A 27,896-nucleotide genomic window follows, 5' to 3' on the forward strand; every position below is an offset into this window, starting at 1 on the left:
TGAAAAATACAAAAATAGTACCTTATTTTTGTACTTTATATAATTTCGAAAATTACAAAAAATAGTTACTAATGTCTTGCAGCCATTTTAATCTTTTGAAAATACAAAATTAGTACTTTGTATTTTTTTATCTTATCTTCATATAATTTCGAAAATTACAAAAAAATGGTTTCGTTAACGTTTTATAGTCATTTTAGTCTTTAGAAAACACACAAAAAAAGACAATACTTTATATTTTATCTTTATATAAAAACGAAAATCACAAAAATAGTTTTATTAATGTTTTGTAGCTATTTTAATCTTGAAAAAATATTAAAAAATAGTTTTGTTTTAAATGTCAGTCTTATTTTGGTCGTTATTTTACTTACATAGGATTAATTGAACAACGTCGGGTTCTTATTCTTGGGTCCGGGCAAAAGAATAATATTTGGGTTCAAACTACCCGTTTTTAGGCCTAATTTTCGGACCTAACCCATAACAATCCAAACCCACCACACCTTACACCAACTCCAAGATAATGGGGAACATCTTTTGAAAAAGGAGGAGGAATACACGGACATCTTTTGAAAAGTGGGGAAAAGGAACGGAGGAGGGGAGTTTGAAAAAAGGAAAAGGTTGGATTGAAAAATGAAAAGGAAAATTGGAAAGGGACGGGTGGATTTAAAAAGGAAAAAGTTGGAAAGGAAAAAGGGGGTCTGGAAAAAGAAAAGAAGGGAAAAGAGATTGAAAAAAAAAGAAGAAAAAATTAGAAGAAGGGGGTCACCTTCTTCTTCATAAGGAAAAACGAAAAAAAAACGGAAAGGAGAAAAAAGGTTTTGGACTTCATCTTCTTCTTCCTAAAAAAAACTGAAAAGAAAAAAAACTCCCACTCTCTCACATCAAAACGACCCCTTCTGCTTCATCTTCTCGAATCAATCTGCTGCGTCGAAAAAAAAACCCAGCAACAGCCAACATCTCGGGTCGTTGATAGTCTTGGTCCGATCTTCCTATTTCCGTCGAGGTTTCCATTTCGGTCCAGTGATTACTGTCGTTTTTGTGTGTGAAGATTCAATGTAAGACCCACTTTCTTTATTTTGGATTTGTTCTGCTTACATGTTTCTGTCTATGTATTTTGCTTCTTCGGTAACTTGTGTGAAGATTAATGTTTTTCCTTGATTATTTGTTTTGATTTAGACACTAATCCATTAAAAGTGTGAATCCAGCGAAAGAGAAAAACAATCCAACAAATATGGAAATAGGTATCATAATGTAGTAACTGTGTTTGGTTATATGTTGAAATTGATTTCGACTGATTTTCATATCCTTTTATTAAGTTTATTTCAAATGGATCTCTATTCTATTTAATCACAGAAGAAATGAAAATAAGAAAAGTTTTACTGTTCGGTCATGGTTGTTGCGCCAGTTATATGCCCATGTGATTATTTTACTTGTTGTTCTCTTTATAAAAGTGAATAAAGCCATGATAACCCTGTGACCCATGTGATTATTTTGCTTGTTGTCTTTTTTTTAAAAGTGAATAAAGTTATGATATCTTTGTGGATTCCTTTACGTTAATGTTGTCTTCATAGTTTATATTTTTTAGTTTTTTCTTGTTTTCCTTATAGTTAGCCTATGGATATGAATATGGTTAAGTTTGTTTTGATTATGAACATTCGTACTTTAAGTTAAATGTGATCTTTTGAAATAAACCGAGGCGTGCCATTTAGCAAATTTCATGGCCCTGGCAAAGTGCAAATGCGCAGTTGCTTTAGACGCATATTTAATAAAGTTACTTTCCTAAATTCGGGTGCGCATTTATGTGATCCAAATCAAATCTCAACGACGTTAAAATATGTTAAAAACTACGGGCACATTGATTGTGACGTGGTCCGAAATGCATGTCCACGACGTTGCAATTCTTTAAAAATAAGAGCGGGATGAGCCTCGCCGAAGAAAAATACAAAATTGCGGGGCCCTCAGTACATATTTGCTTTAAAAAATTGCTTAGACTTCGGAATGGACCGTTTAGCAAAACTCCACGGCCCTAACCCAGAATAACAATACGCTAGTTGCTTTAGACGCACCTTTAATAATTTATTTTCCTTAAACTCGGGTGCACATTTATGTGACCCAAATCCAAATCTCAACCGAGTCGAGATATGTCAACAACCATGGGTGCGTTGATGTAACGTGGTTCAAGATATGTTTTCACGATGTTGCAATTCTTGATAAAAATAATAATAATGACAAAAGCGGTTAAAAGTTAAAATTCGCACATAGGTTCTATATGTATAAAATCAGATAATCAAGCCGAATATGACAGTTGAGCGACCGTGCTAGAACCACGGAACTCGGAAATGCCTAACACCTTCTCCCGGGTTAACAGAATTCCTTATCCGGATTTCGGGTACGCAGACTGTAATATGGAGTCATTCTTTTCCTCGATTCAGGATTAAAATTGGTGACTTGGGACACCCTAAATCTCCCAAGTGGCGACTCTGAAATAAATAAACAAATCCCGTTTTAATTGTCCTTTAATTGGAAAAAACTCCCTACGTACCCTCGCGGGGGCGGAAAAAGGAGGTGTGACAGTAATGTGGACCGTTGATCTTAGAGATAAACGGTCTTGATTTAAGGGGACCTGGGTTGGGTATTAAATGGGTATGGGGACTAGGCTGATAGGTTTTGGGCCAAGGGTAATTGGGTTATGTTTGGGTAGCTTAGGTCCGAAATTAATTATAGAATCAGGGTCAGATTTTAAATACCCAATTTTAATAAATAAATAATTTATAAAAATAATAAATAAATAACAAAAATATTATTTGTACATAAAAATGATTAAAACAATCGTGTAACACTATAAAAATATAAAAAGTTATTTTTTGCATATATAATATAATCATAAGTACGTATGGGGTATTATTGCAAATGTATAATTTAGCCTTAAAAATGCAAATGTAATTATAAAAAATGCATTGAAAGATATTTAAACATTATATTGGTATAAATGATAAATTTAGATGACTAAATCATCATAAAAATAATATGAAGGATAATTATTGGATATGTATATAATAAAATACAAAAATAAATTGATTTAATGCTTTTTAAAAAAAATAATTAGGGAAAATTATGAAAAGTACTTGTGCATTCTTGTAAATAAAATGATGATGCATGTGCACTATTTTGAAAGTGTATATATATATATATTTATTTATTTAAAATATGAGGGGAAAAAATTGGGTATCAACAGCTGCCCCTCTTTACCCGGTAAGGATGAAAGAGTTATCGAGTAAAGAAATAATGGCTGATTTTGACCGAATGGAGTGATTTTGAAAGATATTGGCCGAACCCTGGTTTCTGAGCTTCCTACATATCCCTTGTTTTACAGGAATCAGGCCATGTGTAGTTCTGGATCCAACGGTGAACGAAACTGACAGAGTTGTTATAAGAATGGTCACGTGTTTCGGAAAGGGCTTTTTTGAGTAGGATAGTATCGGATGAATTTATGCAAAGTCACGAATGTGAATTTGAGATGTTATAGATGTATCACAGGGAAGATATCTAAGCAGTCATAGAGTAAAAATGAGTAATTGATGGGAGTCAGTTACGTTTGAAATAATGGCAAAGTGTGAATGATGAGAGCAGAAATCGGAGCAAAGGTTGCTCCCATTTGAAGGACGGTTACCTCCTGGATTACCTGCAAAACCTAAAATACGATGTATGTGTCACAACCCAAACTGATAGGCCACAACGGCACCCTGTACCTTACTCAATCGAGTACCAACATAACGTATCTTTTCACATCATACTATCATAGATAACTGAGTTGGAAGGGATAACCTTAACATACCTGAACCGATTTTGTTTTGCGGAAACACGTAACGACAGATCGAAGTAGGAAAAAATTTGTATGATATTCTTGAGAAATATTATACTGGGATTTTTTCTGAATTAGTATAACACGTTGGATATTGTAGCATTTCTCTCTGAAATTTCACGTTGATCTTGTAAAGTTTCAGAGAAATTTTCACGTTGATATCATATAAATGAATTGGCTAAACTTTCCACTATTACCTTGTAGACAAAGTGAATTAGATATGTCTTAAATCCTTAGGTGTGGACTCCACTTTGATAAGGTGACTAAGCCAAGAGCTCCTCAATAATGTTCCACCTTATCTTGCTAGTTAAAAACTCATTATTAAGGTCTTATTGGGCTGCCACGTTTGGGGGGGGGGAGTGGGGGTGGGGATTAAATTTATGAAGTTAATCCAAAATGATGCACCCCTTTGCTTAATTAGTTTATTAATCCCCCACTAATCCAATAATAAACCAATTCCCCACATAATTAAGAATTATCTAAAATTACTTATAATATTACCCACTTTAAACACACCTTATACACCTTACTACTATGGCCATGGGATATTTTGTATGGTACTAGTCCATAAATATCGAGTATTTTAGCTCGGGCCGTATTTTATCCCAAAATGTCAAACTTTGTCGAAATCATTTTCTTCGATTTGCTTACCCTCTAACCTTCATTAATTTACTCATCACTTGTTATAAATAGCATAAATGCTTATAACCTCAAAATAATCTCAACCCCGATTCTACGTCGATTAACTTACGACGAAACTTTTATGTACGAAATGCGGGATATAACATAACGCATCATTTTTGAGCTTTCATCAATTTATTTATGGCGCACTTTCATGTATAAAAGTATGGGGTGTAACATCATTCTCCCCTTTAGAACATTCGTCCTCGAATGTTGACTGATGCATTTATCATTATCATAGCCTATAGTCCTTGTGAGTACTTTAGTACTCTCCTAGCCATCCTAGGCTGTTGTTCTGTAAATAAATCCAAGGTCTATGGTATTCCCACTTATAGGTCTCTTCTCACGCCATGGCCTGTGGTCGGAATTCTTCCAATCTCATAACTCTTGATACCTTCTATCATGTAGCATGTACGACTTTTTCCTTATACGTGTGCCTATACGACTCTTCTCCCCTTTTTTTCCAGCTTTTAGCCAATCTATAGACTTCACCTTGTAAACATATATAGAGCTTTAATGATGTCCCTCTGGGCATCTATGGGTATACCGAAGTTCTTCGTTCGGTACTTTGTTGAACTCACGAATATTGCTATACCTTATTTTGTTTATCCATCCGTATTACTTTACTGCACCAAGGTAGATCATACTATACCATAACTATTACCTCGATATATCGTTACTGAGGTCTGCTACCAAACTCCTGGTTACTTTTTTTGCTTATCCCATATGTATAAATCCTTTAATGCTCCCTCATTGTTGTTCATCTTAAGAATGACAACCTAATCTCTTCTCATACTTTGTGAATTTGTCCATCAATTATTGATTCACCTTACGTGGGTAAATTAATCCCGTACAATTCATGAATCCCTCTCTTCAAATTATTACACAATCGAAGGCCCAAACGTCATTCTTTATCTATCACAATTACACCCTTGTTCTACTACCAGGGCACCATTCCATTTCTTCTAAATGCCATTAGTCTTAGACTCCTTTGAGTTTATTCAGGCTATACTGAGCTTTGTATAACCTAGAGAAACCTTTAGCTCTTCTTGTTTTCATGGGCTTAATCGTGATGACTTATCCATTCTCGTCGCTTTCTCACTCGCCCTTTTTTTATCCTTATTCCTGACTTCCTAAAACCTTATCGCTTTACCATACTTTATTTTGCCACTTACACATAACCATTTATACTACTTGCAATCTCTCTTCAACTTGCTTGCATCATAGATTTCCTTACGTTATTTCTGGAACACTGAGTGAGACATCGCATTATCTCAAACTCTTCTTTACTCTTGTAATTTAGACCTCTCGATACCCAGAACCCATAGGTTGGAAAATATGCCACTAACGATGCCACTATCATTCTTGGACACTGAATCCCAGTACTTCTAGCCTTTTGTTAAAAGTATGGACAATTCACAACCATCTACATTTGAGTATCTAGTACGTTGTTCACCTTTACCTTACTTACCTTAAAAATCTTACATCATATCTTCTATCTCTTTCATGACCTCCCTTCCACATAGGTATGATTTACATCCATAACTTGAAGCTCTATTATAATACTTGCACGTCTGGTGCATACATAATCCGGTGGGAGCTTCGTAGTAACTTCTTATGAGGTTATTACTTTAGCCTTTCATGGATGCTATGGAATATCCATGATGCAATCTCATAACAATTCAATCCTTTGTCTATAACCTGGACTCAGTTCTTTTTTTTTAACATTTACCAGAGTTTTCTATGCCTGTATGATTGTTAACATATGTGTTGCAGGGATAATACTCCTAAATCTCGAGTGTATTCACAATGTAACTAACTCTGGATCATTAATCGAACAATTCCTTCCGTTCCTTCTTAGCTTTCTTTAAACGTAAGCTATTACTTTTCCTGGTCTTTCTGCCCCTTATTGCGTGCTTACTTAGCTTATCTTAGTTCTCACAATCATTGGAATTCCATACAACTCATATGATCTTGAATATTACTTCTGATTTTACTTCCCGTTCATTAGCCACAGCAGGTGCCATTTTCTTATGGAGTGCATACAATGTTATTGTGAGACTGTTGTTATAAGACCATTTCCTCCTTAGGTTAGTGAGCTTAGGTTGAATCCTTATTCCTTACTTCGTCTGCCAGTCTTTCATTGTAGTATTTAGGGAGGATCCTTTGACTCTTGTAAAGTTGTGAGCTTATTACATTGTATATTCAATGGACCTTTTGATGTCCTTCCTTTCCTATTATTATCCGTAGTTACTTAATTCCACGCCCTTGTGCTTGTAGGGTTGCTTCCGAACTGATATTTTAACTGTCTTCCCAGTGGCCCTCTCTTTTATTCCTATAATAATCATACGTTGACTTTAACTACCCCAACTCCTATCTGAATATTTCTCAAGTATTACAATGACATTACTACGAGGATGAATTCACTATATTGGGTTCTACTATGCTTATCTTGCATGATCTGATGATTCGTCTGTAACCTCCTGTCTAGATATAACTAGGATCTTCCTGAATCAACTGCTAACTAGTCGTTGGCCCATTCTCATATTAATTTTCTGCGTAATCTTTCTTGGGTTATTTCTTTTGTCTTAACTTACCTCTTGCACTGGCTCCTTATCTATCATTAACATTTAAGGCAGGAACCCTTACTTCCTCTCCTTGACGCCGTGTTTGCATAATGTTTTGGAATCGTTGCATATTTTTAGGCTTTGAATAAGTGCAGTCTTGTCCCTTTTTCATTTTTTTAATTGCATTCTTCCTTTACCAGTCCATAATTACTAGAACCACTTAATTCTGGCTTAATGCCACATCATTCCATATTCCCCCCTTTAGGGGAGTACTAAAAGTTGGAGCTACGATGACCTACCTACAGATGTCTTACCTCTACATCTTTGGCATCCTTTCACATAAATGATGACCCTTGTTGGCCCAAGTAAATGTGAAGTTTTGAAGACTGAAAAACGAACTCAGACATGGACTAGGTCCATCTTGTGAAGCACAATCGTGATCAACCCAAACATATGAGATGCACGTGAATGAGATAAATCTAACTTATCAGAAGTAATATCTTCTGATCTGATCGAAAAGGTTGCATATTGGATAAGGAGAGAAAGACTCCTTACACAAAGAGAACATAGTTTAGGAAGAGGATAGAGTTAGAGTATGAGATCAACTAGAACTCTTCTACCATAGAAGAGTAGCATCTGTATCCCAGTCAATCTCTAATTACTAACCCCTTAAATATCAGTGTTGTTCTCTTTTACAGAAAATGCACGTAAGCATAAGTTAAATGTGAATTGAGAGCAAAATAGCAAGGCAATTTTGCAAGCAATTTATATGTGATTCAAGCGTGCAATCCTGAAGCTACTTGAACCAATAGAAGAACCAGTTCCAAGTGTCTATCTTTTATTCTAGTTCAATTGTAGTAAGTAATTTTACATTGTACCTTCAGCTTTTATAGAAGTAATTGTATTAGGTACTTAGAGTTTTCAAGTTAGAGTTACTTGAAGTTGTCGCAACAGTTGAGGCTGTGTGCCACAATAGGATTAGAGTTAATTCTAGGTTTACAAAAGTTTTTTTGTAAATGCAGTTTTTGGCTCAGTAATTTTAGTGGAAGTTTGGGAAAATCCTACTAAGTAGTAGGTCGTGGTTTTTTCAACTTTTGAGTCAGGTGTTTTCCACGTAAAAAATCTCTGTGTTCTTTGTTTTTTTACATATTATTCCGCAAACAATAGTAGTTAGAACACATAGAAGAACTAAGTCCTTCTATAATCAAGTTAAGTGAAACTTGGGTACCACACAATTTACATTCTTCTTGTGTGGTATTGAAGTATAAAACATCAATTGGTATCAGAGCAGGTTATCCCTGAAGAGGTTAACATCTTAGGAACAGATCAAGATGAGTTCACCACCTGGAAACTGGGAAGGGCAATCCACTGCTAGACCCCCACTCTTTAATGGTCAATACTATTCTTGGTGGAAGAACATGATGAGAGACCATATCAAAGGAGAAGACTATGAACTCTAGGACATAGTCACTGATGATCCCCTGGATACTACAAAGAAGAATGCTGAAGAAGTGGGCGTGCCAAAGACAAGAGCTGACTGTACTGCTGAAGATTTGAAGAAATGGGAAAAGAATGCCAAGGCCAAGAAATGGCTTGTGTGTGGACTAGGTCCAGACGAGTACAGTAGGATTTAAAGCTGTACCACTACTAAGGAGATATGTGACACTCTACAACTGGCCCATAAAGGAACTCTTTAAGTAAAAAGATCAAGAGGAACACTGTTATATTCTCAATATGAGAATTTCACCATGAAGAAAGGAGAATCTATCCAAGAGATGTACACAAGGTTCACAACACTAACAAATGAACTTAAATCTCTTGGAAGAATTATCCTTGAAGAAGACAAGGTTGAGAAAATCTTGACAAGGGTCTTACCAGTAACTTGGGAAAGCAAAATCACTGCTATTCAGGAATCAAAAAACATTGCTACTCTCAAGTTGGATGAACTGATTGGAAATATCACTGCCTATGAACTGAGAATGCAAACCATGAAAATTGATGCACCTAAGAAGGAAATGAGTCTGGCTCTCAGAATAGCTGAAGGTGCAGATCTAGAGGATGATGAAATGGCCATGATCACAAGGGATTTCAAGAAGTACCTGATAAGAGGAAAGGGTTCTTCAAGAGGTACAACCTTCAACAAACCAAGGGCTCCTGAGAAACAGACCAACGAGGGCTGCTACAAATGGGGCAAGACTGACCACATGATCAAAAATTGTCTTTAGTGGGAAATCAAATGGAAGAAGGAAAAAGCTGAACGAAGGAACAGGTTCAACCCAAAAGGAACAAATGATCAACAAAGGCTATGGTTGCTGATTGGGGAGAAACATCAGATGAGGATTCAGAAGATGAAGCTGGAGATGAACAAACACTTATGGCCATGGGAGAATCCGATGATGAACAAGAGGTAAGTATGATTCATCTCAAAGACAAGATTAAATTATTGTCTAAAGAAAGGTTATCTAAATTATTGCTAGACTTCATCGATAAGTCTGACTTAATAAACAATAAGAAGGAACAATTGTCTAGGGAGTGTGTGATCTTAAAATCCAAGTGCAAAAATCTAGAATCTAGGGCTAGTAAGAGTGATAGTAAAAATGCTGAGTTGAAGAACCAGGTTCTTGAACTTGACACCAGTGTCTTAGAACTTAGGTCTGAAAATTTAAAACTGAAATTAGGAACAGGTAAGAAGAAAGCTGATCACACACATCTCACCTTAGAAGAAAATCTAGGAAAGATGAAGGATGAGTTGTACAAGAAAGATGAGCAGATAAGAGTCCTAAAAGAAGATCTAGGCAAGGTGAAACATGAACTTGATAGAACTTGCAAATGGAATAAGTCCTCTGATGTACTATCCTGGCTACAAGAGCACCACATAGCAACAAGAGAGGATTTGGCTATGGGACCCCAGCACCTAAGTGGGATCCCAAAAGCAAATACATCACACTTCCTGAAAACAAAATCTACACATACTGTGGCAAGGCTGGTCATTACAAAAGTGAATGTAATGCAAAAGAAAAGGCCAGTCAAAAGAACAAAACCTTTGTTCAAGAGAAAAATAGGCTGCCTGGATGGGCCAAAAGGAATTTAATTCACCCATTTACTTATATAAAGGGACCCAAACTTGTTTGGGTTCCTAAGACTAACCCCTGATTTCATTTTGCAGGTCTAAGTGAAGGGAAGTAGCCCAATATGGCATGTGGATAGTGGCTACTCAAAGCATAACTGGAAGCAAGAACCAGTTTCTTTCACTTGAGGATGTAAAAGGAGGTAATGTCTCTTTTTGAAATGGAAAGAAAGGTGAAATCATTGGGGTTGGAAAGGTAGGTAAGATAGACTCACATTCCCTTGAGAATGTCTACTTGATAGATGGTTTGAAATATAGCCTAATCAGTGTATCACAACTGTGTGATAGAGGTAACCTAGTAGCATTTACCTCTAACAAATACTTGGTGATTAATCTTACCACTGACAAGATTGTTTTGCAGGAAAAAGAGTTAACAATATTTACATTGTAGATTTGTCCACTGTTTCAGAAAATGAACTCACTTGCTTGAGTGTGTTGGACAATGGTCCCCTCCTGTGGCACAAAAGACTTGGTCATGCAAGTCTGAATCAACTCAACAAATTAATCTCCAAGGACCTGGTGATAGGGTTACCTAACATAAAGTTCAAGGAAGACGAAATTTGTGAGGCCTGTGCAAGGGGGAAGCAGGTAAGATCATCTTTTAAAATCAAGAAAATGGTAAGCACAACCAGGACGATGGAACTGGTTCATATGGATCTCTATGGTCCAATGAGAACATTGAGCAGAGTTGGTAAGAAATATGTGATGGTACTTGTTGATGATTATTCTAGATTTACCTGGGTACTCTTTTTAACATCTAAGGATGAATCATTTGACATGTTTATTGCCTTTGTTAGAAAAACTCAGAAACAACTAGGTAATCAACTTGCATCAATCAGGTCTGATCATGGAACTGAATTTGAAAATGCTAAGTTTGCTGAATTTTGTGATAAATATGGAATAGATCATAATTTCTCTGCCTCTAAGACTCCTCAACAAAATGGAGTAGTTGAAAGAAAGAATATGACTCTTGAAGATATGGCTAGCACTATGCTTCTTTCTAGTAAACTGCCCCATAGCTTCTGGGCAGAGGCTATAAATACTGCATGCTATATTATTAATAGATGTATGACTAAAACTCTTGTATAAAAAACTCCCTATGAGTTACTTAAATGGAGAAAGCCAAATTTATCCCATCTTAGGGCATTTGGATGCAAGTGCTTTGTGCACAATAAGGGAAAGAACTCCCTAGGTAAGTTTGATCCAAGAAGTGATGAGGGAGTATTCTTGGGATATTCTTCACATAGCAAAGCTTATAAAGTGTATAACAAAAGAACTTTGTGTGTAGAAGAAAGTGTACATGTAGTTTTTGGTGAAACTAACATTCTTTCTGAGGGACAGGAACATGAAGATGAAGCTATTGGGCTAGTAAAAGAATTTAGTAAAGTCACAGCTCAAGCTAAAGATGCACCAAAAGAAGGAACATGTGATGGAACAGGTTCTTCCATCTAGGGCAACCTGACAAGGGGAATTGAACAAATAAGAACTTAAACCAATCCCCTAATGTAACCTGTCCATAACCCTGTTCCTCAGCAACAAAACATGGGAGAAACATCAAACAGAAACCGGTTGGGTGTGAAACCTTACAAGTATCAAAGTTTTCATTCCATTGAGAACATAATTACTGATCCAACATCTGGAGTTAAAACTAGATCACAATTAATGAATCTGTGTGCTTTTGATGCTTTCTTATCTCTTATTGAACCTAGAAATGTTGCTAAGGCTTTGCAGGATGCAGTTTGGGTAAATGCAATGCAAGATGAACTCAATCAGTTTGAGAGAAGTCAAGTTTGGCATCTAGTTCCAAGATCCAAGGTCAGATCAGTAATTAGCACTAAATGGGTCTTTAGAAACAAGCTTGATGAAGATGGAACAGTTACAAGGAACAAGGCAAGACTGGTGGTCCAAGGTTATAGCCAAGAGGAGGGTATGGATTATGATGAGACTTTTACTCCAGTTGCAAGACTGGAGGCAATAAGACTCCTCATAGCCTTTGCAGCACACATGGAATTCACTATTCATCAGATGGATGTCAAAAGTGCCTTCCTGAATGGCTACCTAAAAGAAGAAGTATATGTCAAACAACCTCCAAGGTTTGAGAGCAACGAGTGTCTGGAACATGTGTACAAATTAGTCAAGGATCTCTATGGACTCAAGTAGGCTCTTAGAGCATGGTATGAACGACTGTCCAAATTCCTGCTTGAACATGGCTACAAGAGAGGTAAAATTGAAAGTACTCTATTTCTAAGGGAAAAAGGTAAGAATTTTCTTGTAGTACAACTACATGTTGATGAAATAATTTTTGGGGCAACCACTGACAAACTAAGTAAGGATTTTGCCAAATTAATGGGGAGTGAGTTTGAAATGAGTATGATGGGTGAGCTTAACTTTTTCTTAAGCTTACAGATCAAACAAAACCCAAATGGAACCAAGATCCATCAACAGAAATATGCAAAAGAGTTGATTAAGAAGTTTAAAATGGATGAATCAAAGGAAATAGACACACCCATTGCAACAACTACTAAATTAGTCATAGATGAACCTGGTTCATCTATTGATCAGAAGTTGTATAGGGCATGATTGGTTCACTTTTGTATCTTACTGCTAGCAGACCTGACACAGTTTTTAGTAAAGGGCTTTGTGCTCGTTTCCAGGCAAATCCTAAGGAATCTCGCTTGACTGATGTCAAGAGGATACTGAGATATTTGAAAGGCACTACTGATCTTTGTCTTTGGTACCCTAAAGGTAGTAATTTTAATCTAGTGGGATATGCTGATGCTGACTATGTAGGTTTCCTTGTGGATAGGAGGATCACCTCAGGTATGACTCATTTTCTTGGTTCATGTCTTATATTATGGGCCACTAAAAAGCAGAATTCAGTGGCTTTATCCACTGCTGAGGCTAAATATGTTGTTGCTGCCTCTTGTTGTGCTCAATTGTTGTGGATCAAACAACAATTGATAGATTTTGGCATTGAAGTTGGTTGCATTTCTATCTTTTGTGATAACACTAGTGCTATAAGTATGACAAAGAACCCAATTTATCATAAGAGGACTAAGCACATAGATGTTAGACATCACTTTTTAAGGGACAACTATGAGAAAATATTGATTACCATAGAATTCTGTGCTACTGATAAATAAATTGCTGACATCTTTACTAAAGCACTTAGTAGGAAAAGCTTTAAAAGGAACATGTTAGAATTAGGGATGATTAAGATCACCTAATGAGACCAGCTCAGAATGCACAATGAAAAAAAATGAAAAACAAATTGATTTTTTTTGGCTAGGAAATCTAGAACTTGTGTAAATATCTAGATTAATTTTTACTCAGCTTCATACTGTAAATAGTATACTGCTGTGACATGTGTTAATATGACTCACTGATCTCTAACGAAATTTTCTCTATTGTGGTAAATTGAGGCATGATCAAGAGAATATTAAATGAAGAACTTGATTCATCAGTATTGGTTCATCTGAATGACAAGGTATGTTTTCTATACTCTGAACAATTAGAAATATAAATATTTAAATCATGAGCAGAGTCCTACCATTGTTCAACACATTAGAAAATCCTATCCGTTTGTTTTTGAACCAGTTCTGTCCTCATTAGAATTCTTACAACAAAAATGCCTAAAATCTAGGGAAGCCTAACCGTTCGTTCAACCTGCAATTTCAGGTTCACTAGACCTCTAGTCTAAACCGTCTGCCACCCTCATTATTCTAAACCGTCAAAAATCCTTTTTCACTCCAAATTGTTTTCTTCTCCAAATGCTTAATTCACAATCTCTCTCAAGCCATCAGCTAAAATGTCGAACCCTCAAGATAACCCAAGGAATCCTCCACCACCATTCCTTTCTGGTTCCTCCACACCTCTTCCACATAGTACAAACCCTCAGTCTAAGAAAAGACATGTTAAAAATGCTAGCACAAAAAACTTTAGCCTCAGGTGCATTGTCAAAGAAATTAAACGCACAATTGAAGGCTGCCTAAGCCCAAGATTCTAAGAACTCAGACGATTCATTCAAATCTCCGAGTAAGGGGGAAGGACCTGGGTCATCTAACTCTGAGAAGACACAAAACCCCCTTTCTGAGGTAAGTTCTGCTTTGGCTGAAAATTTTGAAAAGAGGTTTGTTTTGGTTGGACCTGTTAGGGATGTAGAAATGCCTGAATTTGAAAGGAGTGATTGGTGCTTCACCCACTTCTGAATTGTTGTTACTAGCTATCTAACTGTGGAAGAAAGTGACAAGAAGTCAGGGGGAAGTGGTTCTGGGGAGGCTACTGAAGGGTTGGTTAATCTAAGTTCACAGGCAGATGAACCTGGTTCATCTATTGAGGAGACCCTAGCAGACCTTATAAAAAAAGTAGGTACTAGTTATGATCCAAAGAAAAGGAAAACTCCAACACCAAAAGCCCCAGTGCTGCTAAGCTTTCCAAGAAACGAAAGGCTTCCTCTCCCACAACTACTGAAACTCCCCTGCCAAAGAGAAGAGCCTTAAGAAGCAGGGTGAAATATAGTGAGACTGACCTACAAAAAGCTTTGGCTGAAAGTAAGAAGAATAGGATGGATAAAGGAAAAGGTAAGGTTGCAGAGTCCTCTGAAGCTGTTGATGTTGAGGAGATGGAACAGGTCCATTAGAGGACCATACAACAATGGAGGTTCAGACCCTCAATCCCAAAAAGTCCAAGACTTCTTCCAAGAAGTTTTCATCTATATCTAAGGCTGCTAAACCATCATTGGCCAAGAGGACAAGGTCTGTAGTGAAAATCAAACAAGTTAGAATTTCTGAAGATAAAGAATTGAGTGGTGAAGAAGAAAGTGAGTTTGATGGTGAACAAGACAAGCTTCCCAAGTTTGGCAAAAGCAAAATTTTGAAGGGAGGATTAAAAAAAAATTAGTGGAACCAGGAATGGTTTGTTTGGTTGATGCCCTAGCTGTTCAGGGCTAGAAGGACATGGTCCTTCAGATGGATGAAAGTTAGTCAGGAATAAGATCATTGAATTCATGGCAAATGCTGAGGTCAAAGAAGGCAGAGTCACCAGCCAAGTAAAAGGAGTTCAGGTGACATTTGATGCAGAGAAGCTAGGAGAGATTCTAGACATCCCTGCTAAGGGATATGATGACTACACCAGACAGAGATGGCCAAGTTTGGATTCTCTTCCTGCTGCAATTGAAATTACTATGAGATTCTTTGATGTTAAAGAAGTGAATGAGGCCAAGTTTGTGCACAAGAGTGAGATGAAGCCACAACACAAAGTCATTTTTGAGTTTGTCAACAAGTGCTTACTGCCCAGGCAGGAGAGAAGGCATATTGCAAATTATATGGACTTAGTTCTGATGGAGTGCCTTGAAAGTGGAAGGCAAATTAACTAACCTACATTCATCATCAAGCTAGTGGGCAGGGTTATAAATGGATCCAAGGCTCATGCGACTCCCTATGGCTTTATTCTGACTACGGTTCTAGATAGGTGCAATGTACCTTTGAAGAAATGGGAAATGGCTACAAGCAAGGACTACTTTGGCATTAATACTCTGATTGCTTGTGACTATGTAGTCAATGCCATTCCAAATGAACCTGGTTCATCCAAGAAGACACCTACAAACAGTAAAGTCAGGGCTTTGGTTCAAGAAAGTGAGGTCAAGGATGCTGAGATCACGAGGCTGAAGGATCACTTAACAGACGTTGAAAATGAGAGGGATGCTCTTAGAACTGAGCTTACCAAGGAAAAGGAGAAGAATGATGGGATTCTTCACAATATGCTGAATCTTCTTCAAGCCCAAAACCAACCCTCTAGCTCCCCCAAGCCTTAGGAATTCTAGCCTTTGTCTCCTGAACATGTCTAGTACCTTCAGTGACCTAAATTAGGGATTTTTCTTTCTTTTTGCTCATGTTTTGAATATTTTTGCTTTCTGGTTGTGGATTGTGGTAGCAACATATCTTCTATCAATGATATCTACTGATTTTGCTCTTGTTGAATGTTAATATTTCTTTGATAATTTAAATATGTTTGCTTGATTACTGATGATTAATCCATGATTTCACTTGCAGTTGCCCTAGTGGCCATGAGTACTTATTAAAATCTGGGACTCACACTTTGTTTATGCAACTTTTCGATGATGCCAAAAGGGGGAAGAGATATTGTGCTTTACATATTCTGAATAAGTGATATTTATAACCTAATTAACCTGGTCCTTGATGATAAGTGAATTTTTCTAAACTTTGTATTGATGGTTACGCTGAGTTCTTACAGGGCCTAAGTGAGTAAAAAGCACAGAGTTTGTCATCATCAAAAAGGGGGAATTTGTTGGTCCAAGTAAATGTGAAGTTTTGAGGACTGACAAATGAACTCAGATATGGACCAGGTCCATCTTGTGAAGCACAGTCGTGATCAACCCAAACATATGAGATGCATATGAAGGAGATAAATCTAACTTATCAGAAGTAATATCTCCTGATTTAATCGAAAATGTTGCATATTGGATAAACAGAGAAGGACTCCTTACACGAAAAGAACACAGTTTGGGAAGAGGATAAAGTAAGAGTATGAGATCAACTAGAACTCTTCTACCATAGAAGAGTACCATCTATATCCCAGTCAATATCTAATTACTAACCTCTGAAATATCAGTGTTGTTCTCTTTTATAGGAAATGCATATAAGCAGAAGTTAAACGTGAATTGAGAGCAAAATAGCAAGGCAATTTTGCAAGCAATTTATATGTGATTCAAGCGTGCAATCCTGAAGCTACTTGAACCAGATAGAAGAACAAATTCCAAGTGTCTATCTTTTATTCTAGTTCAATTGTAGTAGGTGATTTTACATTGTACCTTTCAGCTTTTATAGAAACAATTGTATTAGGTACTTAGAGTTTTCAAGTTAGAGCTAACTTGAAGTTGTCGCAATAGTTGAGGCTATGCCACAACGGGATTAGAGTTAATCCTAGGTTTACAAAAGAGTTTTTGTAAATGTAGTTTTTGGATCAGTGATTTTAGTGGAAGTTTGGGAAAATCCTACTGAGTAGTAAGTCGTGGTTTTTTCACCTTTTGAGCCAGGTATTTTCCATGTAAATCTCTGTGTTTTTTATTTTCTTTACTTATTATTTCGCAAACAGTAGTAGTTGGAACACATAGAATAACAAGGTCCTTCTATAATCAAGTTAAACAAAAATTGGGTACCAAACAAATCACCCCCCCTCTTGTGTGGTATTGAAGTATAAAACATCACTACTCGCATTGAGGTAATCCTTCTATGCCAAGGATAAAAAAATTCCTTACATGCAATGGTGGCACTTAGTATGTCTAGAGCTTAACTTTGCTCACATTGCTGGCTTTGGGGAAGCGTCTTCCTGAATGACCATTCTGTCAATTTCTCATGAATCTTCTTCTATTGTCCATTCTATTATTGTCGGAACACAATCTCTGAAATTCCCATGATGTCGACCATTATCAAATTACTCAGTTCCCAATTCATGTGTTTAGCTTACCTTGTTCACCAGCCCATACTGATTTCTATTACTTTAGGGGATAACTTTTCCTTCTGACAGCCGCATTTGAGTCACAAACTTATTTCTCAAAATGAGGATACAACTTTATGGCCTATATTCTTTTGTTGTCTCCAGGCCTAGCACCTCTCATTTTGTTTTCCTTCCATCGATTATCGACTATGTAATACTATCATTTCATTTTATTTTTTTCCACCGTTGTCATCCATGTATCACATCTTACTCATAATTCTTCCTTATCTCTCTTCACATTACTCTACTAATATTTCTGCCTATCCCTTTCTGGTGAAAACTTTAACAAGATATTCTTTTGCTTTTAGCTCCCCTTGCTTCATTCACCGGCCCTTTGGGTTTCTCAATGTCCTCGCTCTACTAGGGACGAGAGTCACACTAATGTAATATTTATCCCTTCTAGGCTTTTAGTGACTATCTTCTAAAATTTTTTTGATCATGCTACTATTAACATATAATTGTAATATTCTAGAGTGCACCATCTAGGATGTCTCACAAGATAATCTATTAGTACTTTTGTAATATCCTTCGGAAATGTCAACTAACACAACCGATCCATTCACTATCTTGGGTTACTATAGCCCCAGCCGGATCCCGATGTTCCATCCTTTTCTTAAGCTACACTTATTAGCCCCCATAGGGTATAACTCGGATGGAAGCGGCCAATTGCACATACATTTATTATTGATGAAGGTAACTCAAAATGCTTATATCTCCCTTCCTGAATGGTAAATAATGATTATCTTTATTAATAGGGTACCTCGTACCCTTCTTCATCTTGCTTCTTTTACTTCTTGAAACTTGTATTTATCATCTGAGTCACTCATTATCTTTCACCATAAAGGTGGATAAATATTCTTGCCTTAAGGTTCCTTATCAAGAGGCTTACACATCTTAATATACATATGATCTGCTAAATATCTCATATTTATACATCATAAGCATGATGCAAAAAGTTGGGTTCCTCTGACTCAACTCTTCCGAGCTATATCTCTTGCCAACCGTCTTTCTGGATGTAAGCATAGTCATATTATGAATAAGATAGAGTTAGGAAATTGAGTTCTTACAATTGAGCTCTATGGCACAATCTAGAGTAAGAAGAAAGAGTGACAGTCCTAAATGCCCTTTAGCCTCCTGCTTATAAGTGTGGTGCATGACACACCCATAAACAAGACTCTACTAGACACAGGTTGTAGACTCCCTAGGACAGAACTGCTCTAATACCGCTTTTGCCACGGCCCAAGACGATGGGCCGCGACGGGCACCCAGTACCCTACTCAACCGAGTACCAACATAACATATCTTTTCACGTCATACTATTATAGATAACTGAGCCGGAGGGCTGCCATGAGATAAGTAGAATAAAACATGTGATACCAACTTATACATAAGACATATTGGCCTATAAGACAAGATAACCACTCGTACACTACACATAGGCCGACAAGGCCATACAATCTTTTACATACATGACATCTGTCTACAAGCCTATAAGAATACATAATTTTCATAAAGGTCGGGACAAGGTCCCGCCATAACAAAAAATACACGTCTAAATCATTCTAACCAAACAAGCAACTATGAAGCAAATGGAGCGCACCAACATCTTTTGCTGAGCTGATAGCCTACTTGGAGAGCTCTCGACCTATCTATTGGGACATGTGGGCATGAAACACAGCATCCCCAGGAAAAAAGGGTGTCAGTAAAAATAATGTACCGAGTATGTCAGGAATGAAAATCAGTAAATAATAGACATGAGAGAAACATGGAGTACAAGACTCGATATGTACGTTTGCATAGCTCTATGAGTCATTTCATTTTTATAATTTCATACCATGCATGGGTATATGTGTTTATAACATCATCAAGACTCTGAGGGCATCCCATCATATCATCTCGGTTATTGTGGGCAAAATCATCAACGTATACCAGCTGATTAGGTGGTGGTGCGTATATAATGCCATAACTTTTTTCCCATATCCCCCCCCCACACACACACACACACACACATATATATATATATATATATATATATATATATATATATATATATATATATATATATGTATGTATGTATATATATATATGTATGTATATTCATATATACATATAAATATGCATATCTAATGCCATCTGGTTATGGGACAATGTACATGTATAAATGCATGAAATGCATATGAAATACGTTAATAAAATCATTCGGTACGTCATAAGATCATTATGCCTCTGATTAATATCATGAAGTAAACTTTTTCATCTTATGTATTTTTCTGAGACACATGAACAGATAATAAAATAATAGGACACATAAGAATTCAAGAATATAGGCACTTCTAATACTTCTATGAATAGAGTCATTTATGGAAGTTGTGCATTTTCTCGTTTCATTTGTATCATACAGATCATGCCAAAAGGAAAGAAAGGATAACCATAACATACCTGAACCGATTCTCCTTTGCGGAAACACGTAGCGGCGGATCGAAGTAGGGAAAAAATCTGTATGATATTTTTGAGAAAGATTGCACCGGACTTTTTTCTGAATTTATATAACACGTTGGATATTGTAGCATTTCTCTCTAAAATTTCACGATGATCTTGTAAAATTTCAGAGAAATTTTCACCTTGATATCATATAAATGAATTGTCTAAAGTTTCCCACTATTACCTTGTAGACAAAGTGAATTAGATATGTCTTAAATCTTTAGGTGTGAGCTCCACTTTGATAAGGTGACTATGCGAAGAGCTCCTCTATAATGTTCCACCTTATTTTGTGAGTTAAAGACTCATTATCAAGGTCTTATTGGGCTGCCACGTTGGGGGGGGGGAGTTTCCATTTATGAAGTTTATCCAAATAATGCACCCCTTTGCTTAATTAGTTTATTAGTTCCCCACTAGTTCAATAATTAATCAATTCCCTACATATTTAAGAATTATCTCAAATTACTTATAATATTATCCACTTTAAACACACCTTATACACCTTACTACTCTGGCCATGGGGTACTTTGTATGGTATTAGTCCATAAATACCGGGTATTTTAGCTCGGGCCGTATTTTATCTCAAAATGTCAAACTTCGACGAAATTCATTTTCTTCGATTTGCTTACCCTCAAACCTTCACGAATTTACTCATCACTTGTTATAAATAGTGTTACATCTCTCGGTTTCAAACGTTAAGAGTTTCGTCTTCAGTTAATTGACGTAGACTCAGGGATGACATCATCTTGACGTTAATGTATTTATGCTATTTATAACAAGCGATAAATAGGTGTTATTAAGTATAAAGGGGTATACGAATTAAATAAAATGAGTTTCGTTGAAAGTGGCCAATTTGGGATAAAATGTGGGTCGAGCGATGATACCCGATAATTATGAACTAGTACCATGCAAGATACTATATGACCACGATAGTATAATGTATAAAGTATATATGAAGTATATTAAAAATAAGTAGAAGTTTAAGTAATTTGTAGAAATTTTTAAATTATACAGGTAATTGATTAATTACCGGGTAACGAAACATTACCCAGTTAACTAATAAGTGGATAAAAATTAACAAAATTACACCCAAAAGCAACGTGGCAGCTTGCCACCTTATAAGGATATGACTAAGGTCATTCCTTGATTATGTGTCACAAGACCACATATCCTTTCCAATTACAAGGATTTTAATTCTTGAACACATTGATATTCTATTCCGAAGACACCTCTACTTCTCATAACTCATTCTTGATATATCAATATTAGTTCAAAGAAACGTTAGAATGAGAAGCAGATTCGTTTCCAATTTCAAAGAATCCAAAGTAAAGAATTCGTTTTAAATCATTTGGAAAGGTAACATTAGTCATTCCAAAAAGCAAGAATGTCTCCCTTTCTTGATTTGGAAAAATTCAAGAACAGAACTTAAGAAATTCGTTCATCACTTCAAAATTTCGTTCAAGAATTGCGAAGAAGCAGGAGCTAATTTCGTCAAAAATTTCAAAAAGCAGAAGCTTAATCCGATTTTTGGGTTCTAAGTCCAGTCCACGAAGGTTTCCAAAGGAATATTATATGGAGTTTTCCCTACTCCAGGTATGTTAAGGTCACCCCTTCTTTCTTTTGGCATGGTCCAAATTATACTGAAGAAGTAAGCAAATACACAGATTCCACAAATTACTCTATTCATAGAAATACTAGGGGTGTCTATATTCTTGATTCACGATGTGAATTATTATCATCTTATATTCATGGGTCTCAGAATAATATGCAATTGAAAAAGTTTATCCGGAAGGAATATTTAGATTTTTACGTATTTTTCATGCATTTCACCAATTTATACATGTGCATTGACTCGTGACCAGATGACGTTATATACACATATATATATGTAAATATATGTATATGGGATATGGGAAAAGGTTACGACGTTATATATGCACCACCACCTGATCAGTTGGTATATGTTAATGATGTTGCCCACAGTGGTCGAGATAATATGATGGGATGTCCTCAGTGGCTTGATGATATAATGTACACCCATACCTATGCATGGCACGACATTTATACGCACATGCGTGACATTATAAATGTTTTAGAATTTACAAAGTTATTCAGATTTAAAGATGTGTTTCTATATTCCATGTTTCATCTACGTATTTTACGTACTAATTTTCATGCCTTACATACTCAGTACATTTTTCGTACTGACAACCTATTTCACGGGGCCTGCGTTTTATGCCTGTAGGTGCAGGTAGGAAAGCTGATGGTCCCCCTTCTTAGGATTCTTGATCTGCGAGAGATAGCGTGCTCCACTATATCTGGAGTTGTTTTTTTATTTTGGTACGATATGTTCGTATATATATATGGGCATGACGTGGCACAGTCCCTTTTTTGTACAATTATATTTCTATTAGAGGTCTGTAGACAGTATGTCTAGTTGGATAGTATGTGGCCTTGTCGGCTTCCAGTTTTGAGATGTATAATTATCTATAGCAGCCTTGTCGGCTCGCCCTACGTATGTTGCACGTATATGTATGTATGCTTTTAGGGGCATATTTCCTTCATGTACATTTTTCATGTAATTCAGCAGATGTTTTTCAGGTTTATATCTTAGACGCATGCTTAGGGGAGTTTGATAGGTAGGACTCAGGCACCCGTCGCGACCCATCGATTTGGGTCGTGACAAAAGTGGTATCTGAGCAGTTCGTCCTAGGGGTGTCTACAGATCCTATCTGGTATAGTCTTGTTTATGTGTGTGTTGTGCGCCACACTTATAGATAGGAGTCTACAGGACATATATGATGTTATCCTCTCTTTTTATCTTAGATCATGCGATACAAGAATTCATGTGCCTAACAATATGCTATATTTAAAGAGTACGACCGCCCAGAAGGGAAAGTCTGTGGCTGGTGAGACTACTAGTCGAGTGCCACGAGTTACCAGGGCTCGGGGAGAGTCTCATGGTGAGGTTCCATCTCACACTTCACATACCCTGCCCTTTCCAGAAGAGCTCCGAGGGGTACCAGCCCCACTACCTGCCCCTGTACAATTAGCACCTCAGCTAGATACACCAAGTCAGGAGATGAGAGATATTATTCAGCTATTAACCCAATTAGTAGTTGCGCAGGCTCGACGTCAGGAAGTAGATATTGGTCATGCAAATAGGTTCGTCAGTGTGAGGGTTCATGACTTCATTAAATTTAGACCCTCCGGTATTCACTGGGGCAGATCCGAATGAGGACCCTCAGGTATTTATTGATAGAGTGCAGAGGACGTTACGGGTAATGAAGGCCACTACGACTGAGTAAGTTGAGCTAGCTTCCTATAAATTCCAAGATATTGTAGTTAATTGGTACAAGTCTTGGAAATTGTGTGGAGGTGAGGATGCCCCTACAGTAGTATGGCAGGAGTTTACATAAGCTTTTCTTCATCATTATCTACCATCAGAGTTTAGACGTGCCAGAGTTGATAGGGTTTTGACCCTTCGGCAGGGTAACATGAGTGTTCGGGAGTACAACCTTTAGTTTGATTCATTGGCTAGGTATTCTCCCACTATAGTATTTAAGATGGAGGATCGGGTGCACCAGTTCATGATGGGATTAGAGCCTCACCTGCTTAACGATTGTATGTCGGTCTCACTTTAGACAGAGATGGATATTTCTCGTATTCAAGCATATGCTCAGGGTATAGAGGAGCATAAATAGAAACAGAGGGCCGATTATGAGCATGATAGGGCCCAGAATAAGAGAGCGAGGTCTTGGGGTCCTTCTGGTGAGTTTCGAGGTGGTTAGAGGCAGCTGTACCCGAGGTATCCAGCCCAGTCATCAGCTAGCGCACCCCCTCAGTTTGGCAGTAAGAGGTTTGATCGTTCCAAATATTTAGGGTCTGGTTAGAATTTCAAGGCCTCAAGTTCTCAGTATAGGGGTAAGTCAAATCAGATGAGCCCGCCCTTGCCACAATGTGCTAAATGTGGTAAGCAGCATACCGAGCAGTGTCATATCATATTAGGTGTGTGTTATACTTGTGGTTATCCAGCCCACATTATGAGGGATTGTCCGATGAGAGGTGATGCAAGCATAGATGAGCCAGTGGGATCTGTAGCTTGTTCATCATCATCATCAGTACGTCCCCCCTGGCAGGGTCCACAAGCACCAATGAGTCGTGGTAGTGGCAGGGGCGGAGCATCTAGCTCGAGCAATCCTCAAAACTGCATTTATGCGTTGGCAGGACGACAGGACCAGGAGTCATCGCTTGATATTGTTACATGTATATTATCAGTCTCCTCACATGATGTATATGCACTGATTGACCCAAGTTCCACCTTATCATATGTTACTCCATTGGTAGCTAGTAAGTTTGAAATAAAACCCGAATTGATTAAACATTTTGAGGTGTCTACACCTGTTGGGGACTCAGTGATAGCTAAGCAAGTATATAGGGGTTATATAATAGTAGTTCATGGTCAATCTACCGTAGCAGACCTAATCGAGTTAGATATGGTAGAATTTAATGTTATAATGGGAATGGATTGGTTGGCTTCTTGTCATGCCAACGTTGATTGTAGATCAAAGATAGTCCGATTTCAATTTCTAGGGGAGCCTGTTATGGAGTGGAAAGGTAATACGGCGTCGCCGAGAGGTAGATTTATTTCCTATCTTAAGGCAAGGAAGATGATCAATAAGGGCAGTATTTATCACTTAGTTTGGGTTTAGGATGTGGAAGTAGAGTCACCAACCATTCAATCCATCCTAGTGGTTAATGAGTTTCCCGATGTTTTTCCCGATGAACTTACGAGTGTCCCGCCAGAGCGAGAAATTGAGTTTGCTATTGATCTACTACCAGATACTCACCCAATATTTATTCCTTCTTATAGAATGGCCCAAGCAGAACTGAAAGAGTTGAAAGAGCAATTAAAGGACTTGCTTGAAAAAGGCTTTATCAGACATAACACATCACCATGAGGAGCACCTGTGTTATTTGTGAGGAAGAAAGATGGTTCCTTACGGATGTGTATTGATTATAGACAGCTGAATAAGGTAACAATCAAGAATAAGTACCCGCTCCCAAGGATTGATGATTTATTTGATCAATTGCAAGGTGCCAAGTGTTTTTCAAAAATAGACATGAGGTCCGGGTACCATCAGGTAAGGGTTAAAGATGAAGATATTCCGAAGACATCATTCAGGACCAGATATGGGCACTTTGAGTTTCGTGTTATGCAATTCGGTTTGACCAATGCCCTAGCAGTGTTCATGGATTTGATGAACCGTGTATTCAGGCCTTTTTTAGATCTATTTGTAATTGTATTTATCGACGATATATTGGTGTATTCTCGTTCAGAGACTGAACATGCAGATCATTTACGTACTGTGCTCAGAGTTCTACAAGAATTGAAGTTGTATGCAAAATTTTTTAAATGTTAATTCTGGTTGAACTCTATATCATTCCTTGGGCTTTTCATTTCGGGTGAAGGCATCCGGGTGGATACACAAAAGATTGAGGAAGAAAAGACTTGGCCTAGACCCACAACACCGACGGAGGTTCGTAGCTTTCTCGATTTGACAGGTTATTGTGGGATATTTGTGGAAGGATTTTCTTCCCTTTAGGCACCTTTAACAATGTTGACTTAGAAGGGAGCAAAGTTTCAATGGACTGATGCTTGCAAACGGAGTTTTTGGGCATTAAAGGATAGATTAATGTCATCACCGGTTCTAACGCTTCCAGAAGGGACCGATGGTTACGTTATCTATTGTGACACTTCAAGTGTTGGGTTGGGTTGTGTGCTGATGCAGCATGGTGAGGTTATGACTTTTACTTCTAGACAACCAATAAAGCATGAGGAGAACTAACCTACCATGATTTAGATTTAGCCGCGGTGATTCATGCACTAAAGATGTGAAGGCACTACTTGTATGGCATTCATGTTGATATTTACACGTATCATTAAAGCCTCTAGTACATCAAGCAAAAGGAATTGAATCTACGTAAAAGGAGATGGTTGGAACTACTTAAAGACTATGACGTTGATATTTTATACCATCCTGGGAAGGCGAACGTAGTAGCCGACGCCCTCAGTCGTAGATCTATGGGTAGCCTATCATATCTACAACCAGAAAAGAGGGGAATAGCCCACGAGGTTCATCAGCTAGCTAGTCTTGGAGTTCGGTTACTGGACTCAGGTGATGTTGGAATTACTCTTCAGGATACAACAACATCCTCTTTAGTAACTAAAGTAAAGGAATGCCAGTACGAGGATCTTGTGTTGGTTCATTATAGGGATACCACTCTTCAGAAGGAGAAGACACCATTTGAAATTATAGAAGATGGAGTCCTCAGATATCGAGGACGATTATGTGTCCCTAATATTGCAGGGCTGCATCGGCAGGTAATGGGAAAAACTCACTATTCTCGTTATTCTTTCAATCCAGGAACGTCCAAGATGTATCATGATATCAGGGAAGTGTATTAGTGGGACGTGATGAAAAAGAATATAGCAGAATTTGTTGCTCAGTGTCCTAATTGTCAGCAGGTTAAGATTGAGCATCAAAAACCCAGTGGATTATTACAAGCTATGGAGATTCTGACTTGGAAATGGGAAGTAATCAATATGGATTTTATCATAGGCTTATATCATACCGAGCGTAAGTTCGATTAGATATGGGTGATTGTTGATAGGCTTAAAAAATCAGCCCATTTTCTGCCCGTTAGAACTACATATTCCTCAGAAGATTATGCAAGGCTTTATATTAAGGAGATAGTACGACTGTATGGTGTCCATGTATCTATTATCTCGGATAGAGGAGCTCAATTTACAGCTAACTTTTGGAGGTCCTTCCAAAAAGGATTGGAGAATCAAGTAAGTCTTAGTACATCATTTCATCCCCAGACAGACAGACAGGCTGAGCGTACTATTCAGACACTGGAGGATATTTTACGAGCTTGTGTAATAGACTTCAAAGGTAGCTGAAATGATCATCTACCACTTATTAAGTTCGCATATAATAATATCTACCATTCCAGCATTCAGATAGCTCCATATGAAGCTCTTTGCGGACGGAAGTGTAGGTCGCCTGTAGGGTGGTTCGACGTTGGGGAATCTGGGTTACATGGGCCAGACCTGGTTCAGCAACCCATAGAAAAATTAAAGCTTATCCGAGATTGAATATTGACAGCTCAGAGTCATCAGAAGTCATATTCTGACATGCGGCATTGAGATTTAGAGTTCGGGGTTGATGACTGAGTATTCTTAAAGGTGTCACCTTTGAAGGGTGTGATGAGGTTTGGCAAGAAAGGTAAGCTTAGCCTATGGTATATTAGGCCTTATAGGATTATTCAGAGAGTGGGCCAAGTAACTTATGAGTTAGAATTGCCCTCAGAGTTGGAGTCTGTCCATCCGGGATTTTACGTATCTATGTTACGAAAGTGCATTGACGATCCTACCTGAGTGGTGCCCACAGATGGTGTACAGATTACAAAGAACTTGTCATATGAGGAAATTTCGCCTGTCATCCTAGACCGACAAATCCCCAAGCTACGGAATAAAGAGGTAGCCTCCGTGAAAGTATTTTGGAGGAACAACAATGTGGAAGAAATGACTTGGGAGGCTAAGGAAGACATGAAGTCTAGATATCCCTACTTACTTCCTCTTCCAGAGAAGGGTCCGACGGAG

The 27,896-nt window shown here is 37.6% G+C and overlaps 1 long non-coding RNA gene across 2 annotated transcripts; it reads left to right on the forward strand.

The window, feature by feature from the left end:
* The first annotated feature begins 657 nt into the window (after positions 1-657).
* LOC138876448 (uncharacterized) lies at positions 658-17,232 on the forward strand. Of its 2 annotated transcripts, XR_011401714.1 has the most exons (4): positions 658-1,052; positions 13,657-13,721; positions 16,285-16,771; positions 16,883-17,232. It is a non-coding gene; the product is annotated as an uncharacterized lncRNA (long non-coding RNA). The 2 variants fall into 2 exon arrangements; XR_011401713.1 differs by having other exon boundaries at positions 16,285-17,232.
* Positions 17,233-27,896: the final 10,664 nt, after the last annotated feature.

Source organism: Nicotiana sylvestris, chromosome 8, assembly GCF_000393655.2.
Source record: "Nicotiana sylvestris chromosome 8, ASM39365v2, whole genome shotgun sequence".
NCBI classification, from domain to species: Eukaryota; Viridiplantae; Streptophyta; class Magnoliopsida; order Solanales; family Solanaceae; genus Nicotiana; species Nicotiana sylvestris.